This window comes from Ziziphus jujuba, chromosome 9 (genome assembly GCF_031755915.1).
Source record: "Ziziphus jujuba cultivar Dongzao chromosome 9, ASM3175591v1".
Taxonomy (NCBI): Eukaryota; Viridiplantae; Streptophyta; class Magnoliopsida; order Rosales; family Rhamnaceae; genus Ziziphus; species Ziziphus jujuba.
This window is the reverse complement of record NC_083387.1, coordinates 17,673,956-17,688,423: the sequence shown is the minus strand read 5'-3', so window position 1 is coordinate 17,688,423 and position 14,468 is coordinate 17,673,956. Positions and strand designations below refer to the sequence as shown.

General features: G+C 32.1%; 1 pseudogene; it reads left to right on the top strand.

Moving 5' to 3' along the window:
• The first annotated feature begins 4,356 nt into the window (after positions 1 to 4,356).
• LOC132805379 (mechanosensitive ion channel protein 8-like) lies at positions 4,357 to 12,180 on the top strand (annotated as a pseudogene).
• The last annotated feature ends 2,288 nt before the right edge of the window (positions 12,181 to 14,468 follow it).

Below are 14,468 nucleotides of genomic sequence, written 5' to 3'. Positions count from 1 at the left end.
ACTTACTAAACGAAATTCAAAGCTTAAATCATTATGTTCAAACGAATACGTGTATAAAATAGTTAACATTACAATAAAACTAAAATGCACATGAGAGATTGTTTATGACATAATTTACAAAGTATAAAAACATGCAAAATTGATAAAACATAGGGAGTGATATTAATTCTTTTGTTAAAAAAAAATATTTTTTTTCTTTTTTTATATTAACTTTTTTTTTTAATTTTTTCAAATTTTCACATGCAAATCTCATTTATTTTTTCAGTAAAATATTCATATTTAAGATTAGATAAATTCAAACTAAATGATTGAATATCTTAAAGTCTAACCAATATCGCTATTTTATATATATATATATATATATATATAGTTTATGGTAGAAAAATATGACATGAATTGCCATATATTTCGCTATCATATTTATACTTCACGTAGGGACAATTTTTCAAGATTACAACAAAGACAATCAGCATATCTATCAAAACTACATTATTACTATTTAATATTTAATATATCAATGTAATTTATAAATGGTTAGGTTTAAAGTAATAGATATTGTTATGTATAAATAAATATTTTATTAGTTTTATTATTATTATTTACAATAATTTATCCTTCTTAGCATCTCATATCCAGATATGAACATGAGAAATTTATCAATTGAACCAACTTTTTTACTTAACCCTCTATCATTGTTTGAATATCTATATATTATATGAGTAATACTATATGCATTAAATTTTTTTACCAAAATTTTAGTAATAAATTAGGTTGTAATTTTTTAATGGTGTTAAATTGATATTGCTATATATACATGAAAATGTAAACCATTTAAAAGATACTAAATCATGAATATCAAAATTTTGATAAAAAAATTTGATCACTCTAGATTTATCCGTATACATGCTTATCATTCATAAAATATGTTCCATACAAATTTGAGTTTTTTACTTGTTATATCACTGTGTATCCCATGGCATATACCCAAATTTATTTATTTATTGCATTGACTAAAATATGAATTTATTTTATTTTAGATGGAGACATAGAGATTTAAATTAAAAATTAAAAACAGTGATAAATGATTTTATGACTGTTAATCACTTTATTTTAAAAAAAAATATATATTACTATTTATGATTGTTTGTCATAATCATTAGTGAAACTCCAAATGAATTGATTCATTTAAAATAATTTGCAAATTAAATTGTCATATGGACATATAAAATGTATTTGGTAGTAATTGTTTTTCTCTTACAAATGCTTTTATTTTGTGGCATTTTTATTCGATAGCATATCATAAAACAAACAAAAAAAAAATAAATAAATAAATTTTGAATTAAAAAGAGTAACATAGATGTAAAATGAACATACATATAAAATTTATCAATGAGCATTATCAATTGTAATAAATACTCAATTTTTTTTAGTGCTGTGTAAACACAAATCGTTGAATTCAATCCTTCTCCATAAGAAAAGGATGTTTTTTCTTTTGATGTTTTACGGTTTTGTGTTTGTGGAAACAAAACAAGTTTTTTTTGTTTTTTTTAGCTGTTGGGTGGGCTCAGAAGCAGTTGGCATAGCACGTAATCATCATCATCCATCATATCTCTCAAATCGGCTACGAAATCTTACATCCCTGGAATTCCCAATCAAATTTAAATATATTCTTCTCACATCCATTTTCTTGTCCCGATATATGTTTACTTTCTCCTCCTCCATTTTTAATTGGTCCTATTTTATAAAATTGAAATAATTAAATATAATATTATTTATTTATTTATTTATTTCATGGTCTCACTGTCGCGTCCATATGGCATATAGTATAGCTTTCTTTTTGACCTCACCGCTGTTCTGATTAAGACACATTACACTACCTAATTACTGATAAGCTGACTGTGCTGCAGTCATGTCAAAGTCACCAGCCATGTCATCGCATAGCCACGTCATCATACAATCTGGATCAACAAGAATCTGCTCCAAACAAATCACCTCCAAGTGATAAAAATAAAATTGGTGCAGAATAAATGTTATCAGCGATAAAGTTGGTGTAGTTATCTGTCATTGGTAATCTTTATTGTAACTAACTTATGGTGAAATACTTGTATAAATAATGCTGTAAAAGTCAATATTAAAAGAAGAAAAAGTGCAGTAAACAATTAAGTAATACAATATAAACAAGCACATTTTTTGTTCCTTTCTTGTTTTTTATCAATTACAATGCCGTGTTTGCCGTAACTATCAGTGTGCGTTAGATATATATAATAAAGGAGACAGTCTCTCAGATGCTTACCACGTAATTGGGTTGAAGTCAATTTGGAGTTTGAATATGTCACATGCAGGTTATTTTATAGTTGCTTAGCATGCGTGTCATTTTTCTTATTCGGAGATCGTATGGTATACAGGCTGATCTTCGTGCACTAAGCTCGAGGAGGTCAAGTACTGCTCTGCACCATTCCACTTGAAGGTTCCTAAGCTTGGCTCACTTGCAGGTCTATGTTTGCGTTAAAAATTTTACTACTTGTTACAGCTGTTCATTATTACTACTTAAACTACAGCCATTTCGTCCGTAATTACATTAAAAGAAAAAAAATCCATATGATCAAAGTAAATACAATGAATATCCAACGATGATGATGTGCATTGCAATTAAAATAATTTAAAGTCTCTAAAACATTAAAAATTGAAAGTTATATTATAACTTTAAGTCACAGATTTAATAATTTTAATGTTGTTGTTGTTCTTGGGTTTATATATATATATATATATATATATATCTATATATATTACCTCTCTTAATAAATGTTATAATCATCTTAGGTAAAATATTTTTTACATACAAATTTATATTTTAAATGTTTATATGTGGGTTTTTTTTTTTTTTTTTTAAATAGGCAATTGTATTTAGTGTTAAGTTTCTACTCAAGTAGTTCTTAAGTGCACATTAATATAATCTATTCATTCACTTTAATCAAAACTTGAATTATTTTTTTAATAACTAATAATGACATTGTGGTGGTGTTTTCCGACTCAATATTCTTTAGTGAGAAATAAAACTGTTTAAAGGATAGAGAATTAAATTGATTATCATAATTTAAACAAAGAGATGTCATTGTAATTGTCATAATAAATTTTGTTTTAAATAATTGTGAGTTCCCCATGTTCCACATTAATATGAAAACACAATAAGATGACAGATTTTGTTGCTAACTATTTTATTTTTTACTTTGACGGAATTGCTAACTTTAACTTTATTTTAGGCTGTCATTTGTTTCTTAAAGCACCAACTAGAAGAGTCTTACACGTTAAAAATAATTGAATAGATATTTTATATCCTCCATGACAAGAGAACGTAGTAAATAAAAAAAAAAAAATAGCGGTTTGTTAATTGTAAAAATAGTTTATACTCCCAAAAATTGGCACTCATAACTCACAATAATATGAACTCTACATGCTTTTGCGAATTAGGAATACCAACTTCCAAAAGCATTAGAAATTTCTCCTCTTAATTTTTATTTTTTTGTGTAAAAATTTATCCTCTTAATTTGGTTGTGTCAAGCTAGTGAGAACTAGATTTTTGGGAAATTAAACATTTCAAGTGCTTGGATAATCTACTGCAATAGAAATATGGATATGCATGAAGAATTTGATTTCAAATACTAAGGAAAGTTGCATGGTAAGGTATTGTTAGTAATGTTTTATAAAACATTTAAGAATGTACTTTTCAATATGAAAAAAAGTTGCATTACAAAAAGGTTATGTTTTCTAAAAGAATTTTGCAAAAATGAAAATGTTAAATTTAATTTTACTATTTTAGAATTTAAAAACGTGTTTGGTAAATGATTAAAATAAAAGATATGCAATTTTTTTTATTTGTATACATTGAAAACCTAGTATAAAAAATTAAATTTTTTAAAGATAGTATATATAGGTTCCGTTAATATTTGTTATCTAAATTCTATTCGTATTACTAGGGTCATTAATACTTATTTACTATTGAAATTAAACCCTAGTTTTATGAAAAATGACACCCCAATAACATCAAGTGGTAAACAAAATTTAGTGAAAAAATATTACCGTTAGCCAAGGACCTAAAGGTAAATTTGTGAGTTTTAACTAAAAACCGAGGAGTTCAAGGACTACGACAGCGTTTGTTAATTGTTCAATAAGTCACGGTTTTTATGCACCTTAAAAGAAGCGAACGGCAGTGTCGTAATTAAAGCAGGTAAAAGACAGAGATATTCAAAACCTAACCGCTAAACCGTGCAAGCCCACAGCCAAAGTAAAGCAAAGCGGTCCAACTTTAATAATAATAAGAAAAGAAATCCTTTTCCTTTATTTATTTATTTTGTGTTCTTTCTTCTTTTCCCACTATTATCGGCGCCACATGTTGTCTCTGTTGGCACACCCTTCTCTTCTTCTCTTCCCTAATTATTTAAATGCCCACCTTTCTTCTAGTGGCCGGACACGGGTCAACCTAATTTCCCTGCTGCAACAAAGAAACTTAAAAAGGATTTTCAAAACCTAAGCTCATTTTTCTTTTTTCAATTTATCATTTTCATTGATTCCAAACACAACTTTGTCTTTATTTCCTTATTCTTAATTATTATAGTTTCCATAACAAATTCGCAATCTCAGCGACAATTTTATTTATTTGTTAAATTTTTTTATAATTAATAATTTTTAATACTACAATCCCTATCTCATGGATTTCTCGTTGAAGAAATCGTTTAAATCACATGGTTCTTATAAGCAAATGTTAAAGATCGGTGGTGGCATAGATAACGACCACCATAGCCACGACGACCCAGAAGGGCTTCCCATTCTTTTTGATCAGGACGCAGCGGTAGCAGACCATCATCCTCAACAGCATCTAGATTCAATGTCCTCCACCGCCGTCGCCGGCGATTCCAATAACCGGCCGGAGGTTATCGTCAAAATAGACGACGGCGATTCTTCAACCAGTAGTAGAAACATGGAGGAGCAGCAGCAGTCGAAGATATGGCGGGGTTCGAACTACGAGTTCTGGAAAGGGGACGACAACAATGTGAGGGCGGTAATAAAGACGATTTTCGCTTCGTTCAACGAGGTCAGTCGTCGTCGGCTTCGCCGGAGGATCCGCCGTCGAAGCTTATGGGTCAGTTTTTGCATAAGCAGAAGGGCGTCCGGCGACATGTCGTTGGATATGGATTTGGAGATGGCTGAGCTCCGCCACGAGCGGAATTTGCCTCCGCTGGCAGAGTCTCTGGCGAAGAGGCGCTCTTTCAGTCAGTCGAAGGAGCTCAAGGTTTCGTTCCAGCCGACGACGACGGCGGCTTTGAATGACGACGTCGAGATTGGTCCCAGCGAGTCGGTACGTCGCCGGAAGAAGGACTCCCGGAGGAGGATGGCAGGGGTGGTAGTGTTAGAGGTAATGGTGATGATGAGGTCGTGAGGTGTACGTCAAACGCAGCGTTTGGGCGCGAGGTTTCGTTTCAGAACAAGTCCAGTTTGTTCAGGCTGAAGAAAACCAAGTCTAGACCGGTCGACCCGCCGGAGGAACCCGAAATTCGAGCGGGACGGGTTCTGAAATCTGGTAAGATGTTGAAATCGGGGCAGCTTAGATCCGGGATGCTGGGTAATTGGCTTTTGGATGACGAGGACGATGACCCGTCCTGGGAAGATGATTTATCGGATGAGTACAAGAAAGCTAATCTAAGCGCATTGACACTGCTTCAATGGTTGAGTTTGATTGTGATCATTGGAGTATTCGCCTGCACTCTCTCTATACCCTTTTTGAGGCGTAAGAACTTGTGGAAATTGAAGCTGTGGAAATGGGAGGGGTCCGGATGGTAGTGTTCTTTATAGAAAGGAATTTCCTTCTGCGGAAGAGGGTTTTGTATTTTGTTTACGGGCTTAGGAGAGCTGTTCAAAATTGCCTTTGGCTGGGTCTTGTTTTGCTGGCATGGCACTTTCTGTTTGATGAAAAGGTTGAGAGAGAGCGATAAACTTGAATATGTCACGAAAGTCTTGGCGTGTTTGTTGGTGGGTACCTTAGTTTGGTTGGTGAAGACCCTTATTGTTAAAGTTCTAGCTTCTTCTTTCCATGTAAGTAAATACTTTGATCGGATTCAGGAGTCTCTTTTCAGTCAGTATGTAATCGAAACGCTTTCGGATCCGCCATTGATTGAGATAAAGAGAACAGAGGAAGAGGAGGAGAGGCTTGTGGATGAGGCTAGGAAGCTACAGAATGCTGGGGCTACTATCCCTCCTGATCTCAAGAATGCTGCTTTCCCAACAACCAAAAGTGGAAGGGTGATTGGGAGTGGAGGTTTGCAGAGAAGTCCTAGAAGGAGCAATAAATTTTCTCAACCACTGAGCAAGAAGCAAGATGATGGGATAACAATTGATCACTTGTACAAGCTGAATCATAAGAATGTTCCCTCACTACACTGGATGAGCAGATCCAGGATTCCACCCGTGACGATGAGAAAGCAACCCAGATCAAAAGTGAAGTTGAGGCAAAGGCTGCAGCTAAAAAGATATTTCAGAATGTGGCTAGGCATGGGTCAAAGTAAGGTTCTTATTTCTTTTTAACTATAGTTGCTCTATGAATTGCCTTAAGTTAGTGTAATTATAAAAGTTATTGTTTGCCTTGTAACTTATCTTCCTCCCATCCCACCAATGCTATCTGTTGTGTTACGCGTACTTGATCAATTTTTTCAGCCGAATTTCGATAGAATTTGTAACCACAAGGGACACCCCAATCCATGGAAAGCTAAATTGGTTAAAATATACATAATTTATTCTTTCCTTTTCCTTCCCTATCCTTCCTTATCTTTTCATTTCTTCTATCGTTCCTTATCCTTTCTTTTCCTCCCATTTTTACAATGCAAACAAAGAAATTAAATCTTTTCCTTTCCTTTTTTAGCTATTCCCTTAATTCAAAGATAGTATTGGATCTAAAGCAACGTAGTATGACTTTGAATAAAATTAGGCCTATCACTATTTTATTTTGAAATATCTAAATTATAATAGAAAAAAAGACAAAAAGCAATAATACGCCATTAAATTCCATGTCATCTTTTTTTTTTCTTTTACTTTTTTTAATACACATTAATTGTATAATTAATCGGGACATGTATATGTATGAATATCACATAAAACTTTGATGATTTTTGTGAAAATGCTTTTTGGCCAAATTAATTAAACTAGGCAAGGAGTGGAATCTCTAATTGTCTCTTTCATGCATAAAATCGAATATGTTGTTTTCCTTTCACGACTATGATGAGGCAAATAGGTAAACTTTTATTTGAGTAGCCAAAATTGCAGATTGATAATTATTTAAAGTATGTAACATTACCACAAGCATAAAAAGATTAATATTAATAATTAATTATATGGGAAAGAAAAATGAAAATCTCCATCAGCATGACACAACAAAGTTTGAATCACAAATAGAGTCATTGTGATTAGTAGAAAGCTAATTGTGAAGAATATTCAAATATAATCAAAGGTTAAATGCTTGGTTTTGCTTGGTAGGCTATGGCCAAGTCACTTTCTTCTCCCAACTAACACCTTCGATTTCTCTCAAATAAAAACAAAGTACTTGAAAGAGACATCTCATAGTTATTGTCGGCATGCGCAAACTTCATATACATTTCAACAATATATACATATATATTGAGATGTATTTTAATTGTAGCATTTAGTTATAAATAGATTTACACTTTCCACGACTGTTTAATTTGTTGTTTAATTTTACTAGCCTAACTTTTAAAATACAAGTTTACAACTTTGGTATGCTATATTTCTAGTATCAATTAATAAATCCATATATTGGTTATATATATAATTAGTGTTAATAAGATTTATTTTACTTTATTAAACTAAGATACTTTTATTGACTATTAGATAATATTAAAGGTTAGGATTTAAAATTAAAAAAGTGCTCAAATATAGTTTAGTAATATATTAAAATTTTATTTACGAAAAATAAACCATATTGAACTGTGTAGTTAATAACTATAATTTTAAATTTAAACCCTTAATGCAATTCAAAAATTGAAAAAGAAAAACTTTATGTTAGTCCTTATATATAAGGTTCTCATATATATATATATATGTATGTATATGTATAGTTAGTCTCTTATTAGAATGTCCAAATGAATATTTTATTGGTATTTCACTCATCAATCTTTAGATTTTTTTAAAGGTTAATATTTAAAAATGTATTTGCATTTTATATAAGTTGAATAAAAATTTTTAAACATTAGAAAGGGAAAGTGAATCCTGTTAAGATTCATATAAATTCCAAACACATTTTTAAATCTTTCATATTTTGAAAAGATTTAAAAGTTAATAAATGAGATCCCGATAAAAAATTTATGAGGATGTTCTAATGAAAAATTGACTAGATATACATATGTATATCCATGTGTGTGTTTACATATACATGTTTGTTCCATTTGTGATGGTATGGTTGTTCTCATCCAAAGAGTTTTTGAATGGTGTGAATTCTAGTACAATCTAAATATGAAGAGGAATCAAATTATTTAGTTTAAATCTCCAAATAGCCCTTTTCCTTTTCTAATTTTCATAGAAATGCATCTCCATTCAAAAAGACAACAATCATCGTAGCCCTTTTTATTTTTATTTTTTTAAATTTAGCTTTTCATCTATATATATATATATATATATTTATTCTTCAATTTTGCCCTCCCTGTTAGTCAAACTATTAGCCTATTAATACATTTTTTTTCTTTCTAAAATGATATTTTTAATCTTTTCTTCTCTTTTCTTTTCTTTTTTTGGTGCTTAGCATTTTCTTTTATTTATATATACAAACAACCTATTTGCAAACGACAAATATAATGCCATTTATTTATTACCTAACTCTTTATTTTCTTGCAATATACATATAGCTAAGAAAATTATATAATAAAATTTAAATTCTATTTGGAAAAAAATAAAAAAATATAGGCATAATATGATAAATGGGTAGTTTGTATATATAAGTAGTAAAACAAAGGTTGAAGTATCATTTTGTAAAATACATGAGTTAATAATATTTTAACATCACATAAGGCCTATACTAAACTGAAACACGAAGGACTATAATAATTTTATTTTACTTTATTTTTTGCCAATAGAGATGTACTTTTGCAAAAAATGCAAAATAGAATGGTTGTACTTGAGGGAAGGAATGGAGTTTAAAATGAGGAGGAGGGGAGTTAAAAGAACTCTACAAATGCAATTGGATATTGAAAATTTCACTAAAAAAAATGAAATATTTGAGACATATTGGCCCAAATATTGGTTAATGGGCCAAAAAACCCCTTCTATATTTGTAAGCAAAGCCTTATTTATTTTAAATGGTTGAGATCCTAATGAGCAACATTCATTTGGAGCTGTCAATGAATCTGTGGCTTGAAATTCAAAGTATTATGGAGTAGAAATATAAACACTTCAAACCAGTAAAATTTTAAGAGATTTGTTGAAATCCTAAAATTTATGTCATTTCCATAGTTCATTCCTCTTCTTCTTGTATTAACTATTTCATCTTTGATTAAATATTACATTATTATTTTTTTCGAAGACTGTTTCTTGTAATGCAATGCCCTCATAGGGATGAGCTTCACGATTTTTACTCTTTCATTTGCTATCTTTTTTTTTTTTCTACCCTTCAATATCTATTTTAACCTTAAAACAATAAAAAATGACTTAGATATCCTTTTATATTTTAAACAAACAAAGAACAAAAATCTACTTTTTAGAAAAAGAAAACAAAGTACATGAAGTAATTGTTTTTACAAGAATACACAAAAATACAAAAAAAAAAAAACTTGCCGTGGAAAAGCCAAAGGAAGCTTCATCTCAGCACCCAAAAAAAAAAAAAAAAAAAAGAGAAACAAAATAACAAAACTTCATCTTATCTTAGCGCCCTTGAACGGCTATCTTCGAGGTAATTGTTTTAATATTTTTGTTTATTTTTTGCCATGGACCGGTGTGGGTTTGTTTTTGTGTGGATTTTTTGCCTTGCTGTGACCCGTGTGGATTTGTTTTTGTGTTTATTTGTTGCCTTGCCGTGGACCCGTGTGGGGTTTTATTTATTTATTTATTTTTTTGTGTTTATTTGTTGCCTTACCATTAAATACTTACAAATTAAGTACAATCTGAGATATTGAAACTTGTGATTTGTGTTTAGAACCAGTTAAAAATGTGAAATTTTTGAAGATTTAGGTTTTTGTATGGAAGTGATTATAACCTAGGTTTTAGGATAGATTGATATTGGGTATTAGTAGGAAATGAAGAGAGGAAAAAAAGGGGACCAGTTTGGCCTTGAACGGTGGTCGGAGGTGGGAGAAATAACCGGGTCAAGAATCGGATCGGGATCGGTTCAGGCGGGTTCGGGTCAAACCGGACAAAGGTTGAAGATGGATCGAATGACATGTCGTCTGGGATGAACAACACCTAGACGACACGTCGTTTTTAATTTTTTTTAAAATTAAAAAAAAAATTTTTTTTTTTTGGTTCCATCGACATCCCTGAGCATGGAAAATAAATAAAGGATGAAGGCAGGGAAATCAATGAATTTGATGAAGAATAATGTTAGTTTGTAATAATGTTAGTTTGTAATAAAAAAACATAATATATGTATATATATATTTGTTACAACTTAGGGATATAAGGATTTTTACCTTGATCGAAGTTTAAATCCTAAAGCTAAAGGTGTTATCTCACTAGGGCATGATACTCAAACTCTGTCTAGAAAACTGCTTTTGTGGGTTGAAAAGAATAATTTTTTTAAAAATGTACTTGACCCTTAGGAAAATAATTATATTTCTTTTGGGATTTGTATACAGATAAATCCTTGACCCTAAACTAATTATAGAGATAAAATAAATATAAAGTGAATGATTTGTATAGCATATATAGGTGTCGGTAGGTCTGAGCTTTTATAACCAAATCAGGTTAAACATAAGCAGTATGGGGAAGAGATGTAGCTACATTAGTTGACACACTCATATAGAAGTGGTGGACATGTTGCAGTCCAGCTTAACCTGTATGTTCAGATTATAGTCTGCAACTTTCTGTGCACATTTTTTAGACATATATTGTATGTTAAGAAATAATTAAATATAACATGAATATGATATGTATATATACAGTCTAAGGGCTGCTTTTGATTGGCTTATAACAATCTGTCTGTTGCGTAGCTTCTATGTAGTCTTCCACCTCTATACTTCACTTTCTTGTTTTTCTATTTTGGGTGAATTTACTACTTCCTCTCCAGTCATTTCAATATTTCACTTTATCTGCTTCTGCATGTAGCATCATAATTGGCCACAATTGTGGGTTGCTCTATTAAAACCCCACTTTAGACTATAGCTGCATTAGAAATCTTAGTTGCTTTTCAGACCTTCTTTTTTCTTTTAAGTTTTTTCTTCTTCCTTTTTGCTAGGGTAATTTATTACTAAAAATCAGTACTTAGAGATAAGAGAAAAATACTTTATGATTAATTAGAATTGAAGTTGAGATTTCCAGAGTTAGTACTTTTTAATTGTTAGTACTTTCTAAAGGTATAGATATATATATATATAGAGAGAGAGAGAGAGAAGATCGGTGTATAAAATTTTAGGTACATGGTTAGCTAGAAGCAAACATGCAAACACTTTATCCCTAAAAAAGAAAAAAAAAATTAAAGAAGAAGAAGAAGAAGATAGAAAGATTTAGAAGTAAACACATTGCTATATAGTAAATGTTCAGTAAATGTTTTATAGATGGCATACACAATATCCTTAGGAAGAGACGTATGAAACTGAGGATTGCGGATATTTATATATGTATACATAGTTGACAATGTGGTTAAAGGTAGATAAAAATTTATTAATCTTGTCAATGTACATTTGTAGGTTGTATTTTATAATGGCACCAAAGAGGAACTTGCGAGGTCAACCGAAGAAGGGAGGTAAGAAGGTGGAAAGTAAGAGACGCGGTGGTAGCACAGCAGCACCTGACTCTAAGCGTCGACGAACTACTAGACAGAAATCCAAAACTGAGACCGAAAGCGCCAAACTTTAAGGGCACGTTCCACTTTCCTCTCCCCAATTTGATATGGTAAGTTTTATATTCATTTATGTTGTTTTGTGCGGTAAATGATAAAACATCTGTCAGTATTTATTCATGAATGTGAAAACTCAAGAAAAACTTCACCCGATGGCCATCGGGATTTTTTTTAGTTCATTGTAGGTTGATTACCGATGGTTTCATTGGTAATTACCACTCGTGCAAAAATGTGAACCCATATGTCTTAAGATTTAGTTGGAAATTATTATTATCAAGTTAGGGTGGAAAAATAGGGTATAATTAAATTGTTGATGTCAGTTCCATTTATGTAATTCATTTTGCAGCCCATCGATGCTCCAAAGGAACGGATCTTTCAGGATGCCGATATATTTAAAGTTAGGGCACACTCATTCGGGAATCCAATAGAAGCGAACAAAGTAATTACAAGTGTCCTCACAAGTGAGCAGCTAGAAAAGTATAGTCAAACATGTTTTGGACACTTACTTGACATGAAGAACCTCAGGTTCTCTGGTCAAGTAGTGCATCACCTGCTTTACGAAGTAGGAATTTGCACTCATTAGTGGCTTAAAGTTTTGTAGGTACCCTTCCATGTATGATATGCAAATTTCCAAAGGAAAAGAGCTGCTCACGAGGTTGCTAGATGACAGGACTGACTTGAAACCGCCTGAACTGGAACGAATATTCAAGGGTACACTTTTTGTGGATGATTGGGATGCTGTAAGAATTGCGTTACTATATTTCTTAGTTCATGGTGTACTTGGAATGGATCCGAGGGTTCAAATAAATAGAAAATTCATTGATTTGGTTGCTGATATCGAGGTATTTAATTCCTACCCTTGGGGCATTCTGAGCTACAAGAAGATGATCAACTCATTCCACAATGCATTCCAGCATAAAGGACTTGCAGTAAAGAATAAATCACAGTCGTATGACCTAAAAGGTTTTCCATTGGCGTTTCAGGTACAGTAATATATTTAATACATGTAGCGTTTACTCAAAAATTATATTTAATAACCTATAATTTATATTTTGTAGTTGTGGGGGTTTGAAGCAATCCCTGATTTTGGTAACCAATTTGGCGAGCGGCGGGAAACCCGTTGTCTGAGGATCCTTGGATGACATGCTATAAGTCAACCAAACCATTTTGCTATCCATAATTGGTTCACCTCAAATAGTAATGTAAGGCAAATTTTTTTTAGACTACATGGTATGACTACATTCAAGTTACATTACCAAAGTCAGTTTCCAAATTTACTTTTTTTTTCCTTTCTTCATTTCATGTAGTATGTTGTGCACTGGAGGTTAGATGCTACCGATGAGGAGAAGACTATGGATTACTGGCGAACAATAGCAGTGAACATACACGAAGTTCGCTATACGGCATCACCACTTGTAGCACCAACAGCCACCGTTGGCGCTAAAGATGTGCCCAAAGCTGAGGAGCATTCTAGTGGCCCTCCAGATGCTAATTTCAGGGTATGCAATTGTTACTTGCACGCAAATTTGTATTTCATATGTTGTACTAATATATGTTGACTTATGTTTTGGATACTGATATTGATTAGCTTGCTTGCTGAGAGGCAAAATTTGATGAATTAAATAAAGAGATGGCATCATTAAGGAAGATACTTAGTTCTGTTATTGACCAACAAAAGCATCATGTATCATTTAGACAACTTAGTACACTTTAGTGTTTCAGCATTATTAAATTATATATTTTAATATAGCAATTATTTGTTGTTAGGGTTTGGGAACTGCAAAATAACCATTGTGTTTTGCAGGCCGAACATCATATGCACAGCCATTCACCGTCATCTTCGGTGCAACCATCATCCCCTGTGGCATCGTCATTTGGAGAGCAAGCTGAAGAATTTGATGCACCCATAGACGGTTCCAATAGTAGGAAGGAGGATGATGTTTTTGCTACACTGTTTGAGCCTATCGTACCTAAAGGACCCTATGTGGAGGATTCTTGGGCTTTGGTGCCATATCAGCTTTTGCATTTAGGGTGGGATATCGGTGCTTCAGCTGACAGTCCCACGACCAATCAGCTGAGATTGAGGTGGAAGATTGGACGCATAACGTTGGTGATACAAGTTGATTCGGTAGAGTTTACCACCAGTCACATCACATCATCTCTCCTTACACCGACCTGTGTAAGAAGAAGGTCAAATTTAATCTTAATCGACATATTGATGCATCGAAGGAGAGGGCGTTCGATGAGTGGTATAGGGTGGCACTGAAGGAAGCAACCGTGTGTACATCTTATATAACGGTGGGGAAGAAATTTTTTGCTGAGCTACTTACCTCTGAAGGATGGTTGACTTCCGATGTAAGTTATATACTTTATTTTCATGTAAAATCATTGTGTTCCTACGTTTGGAATGATGTTTTATTTA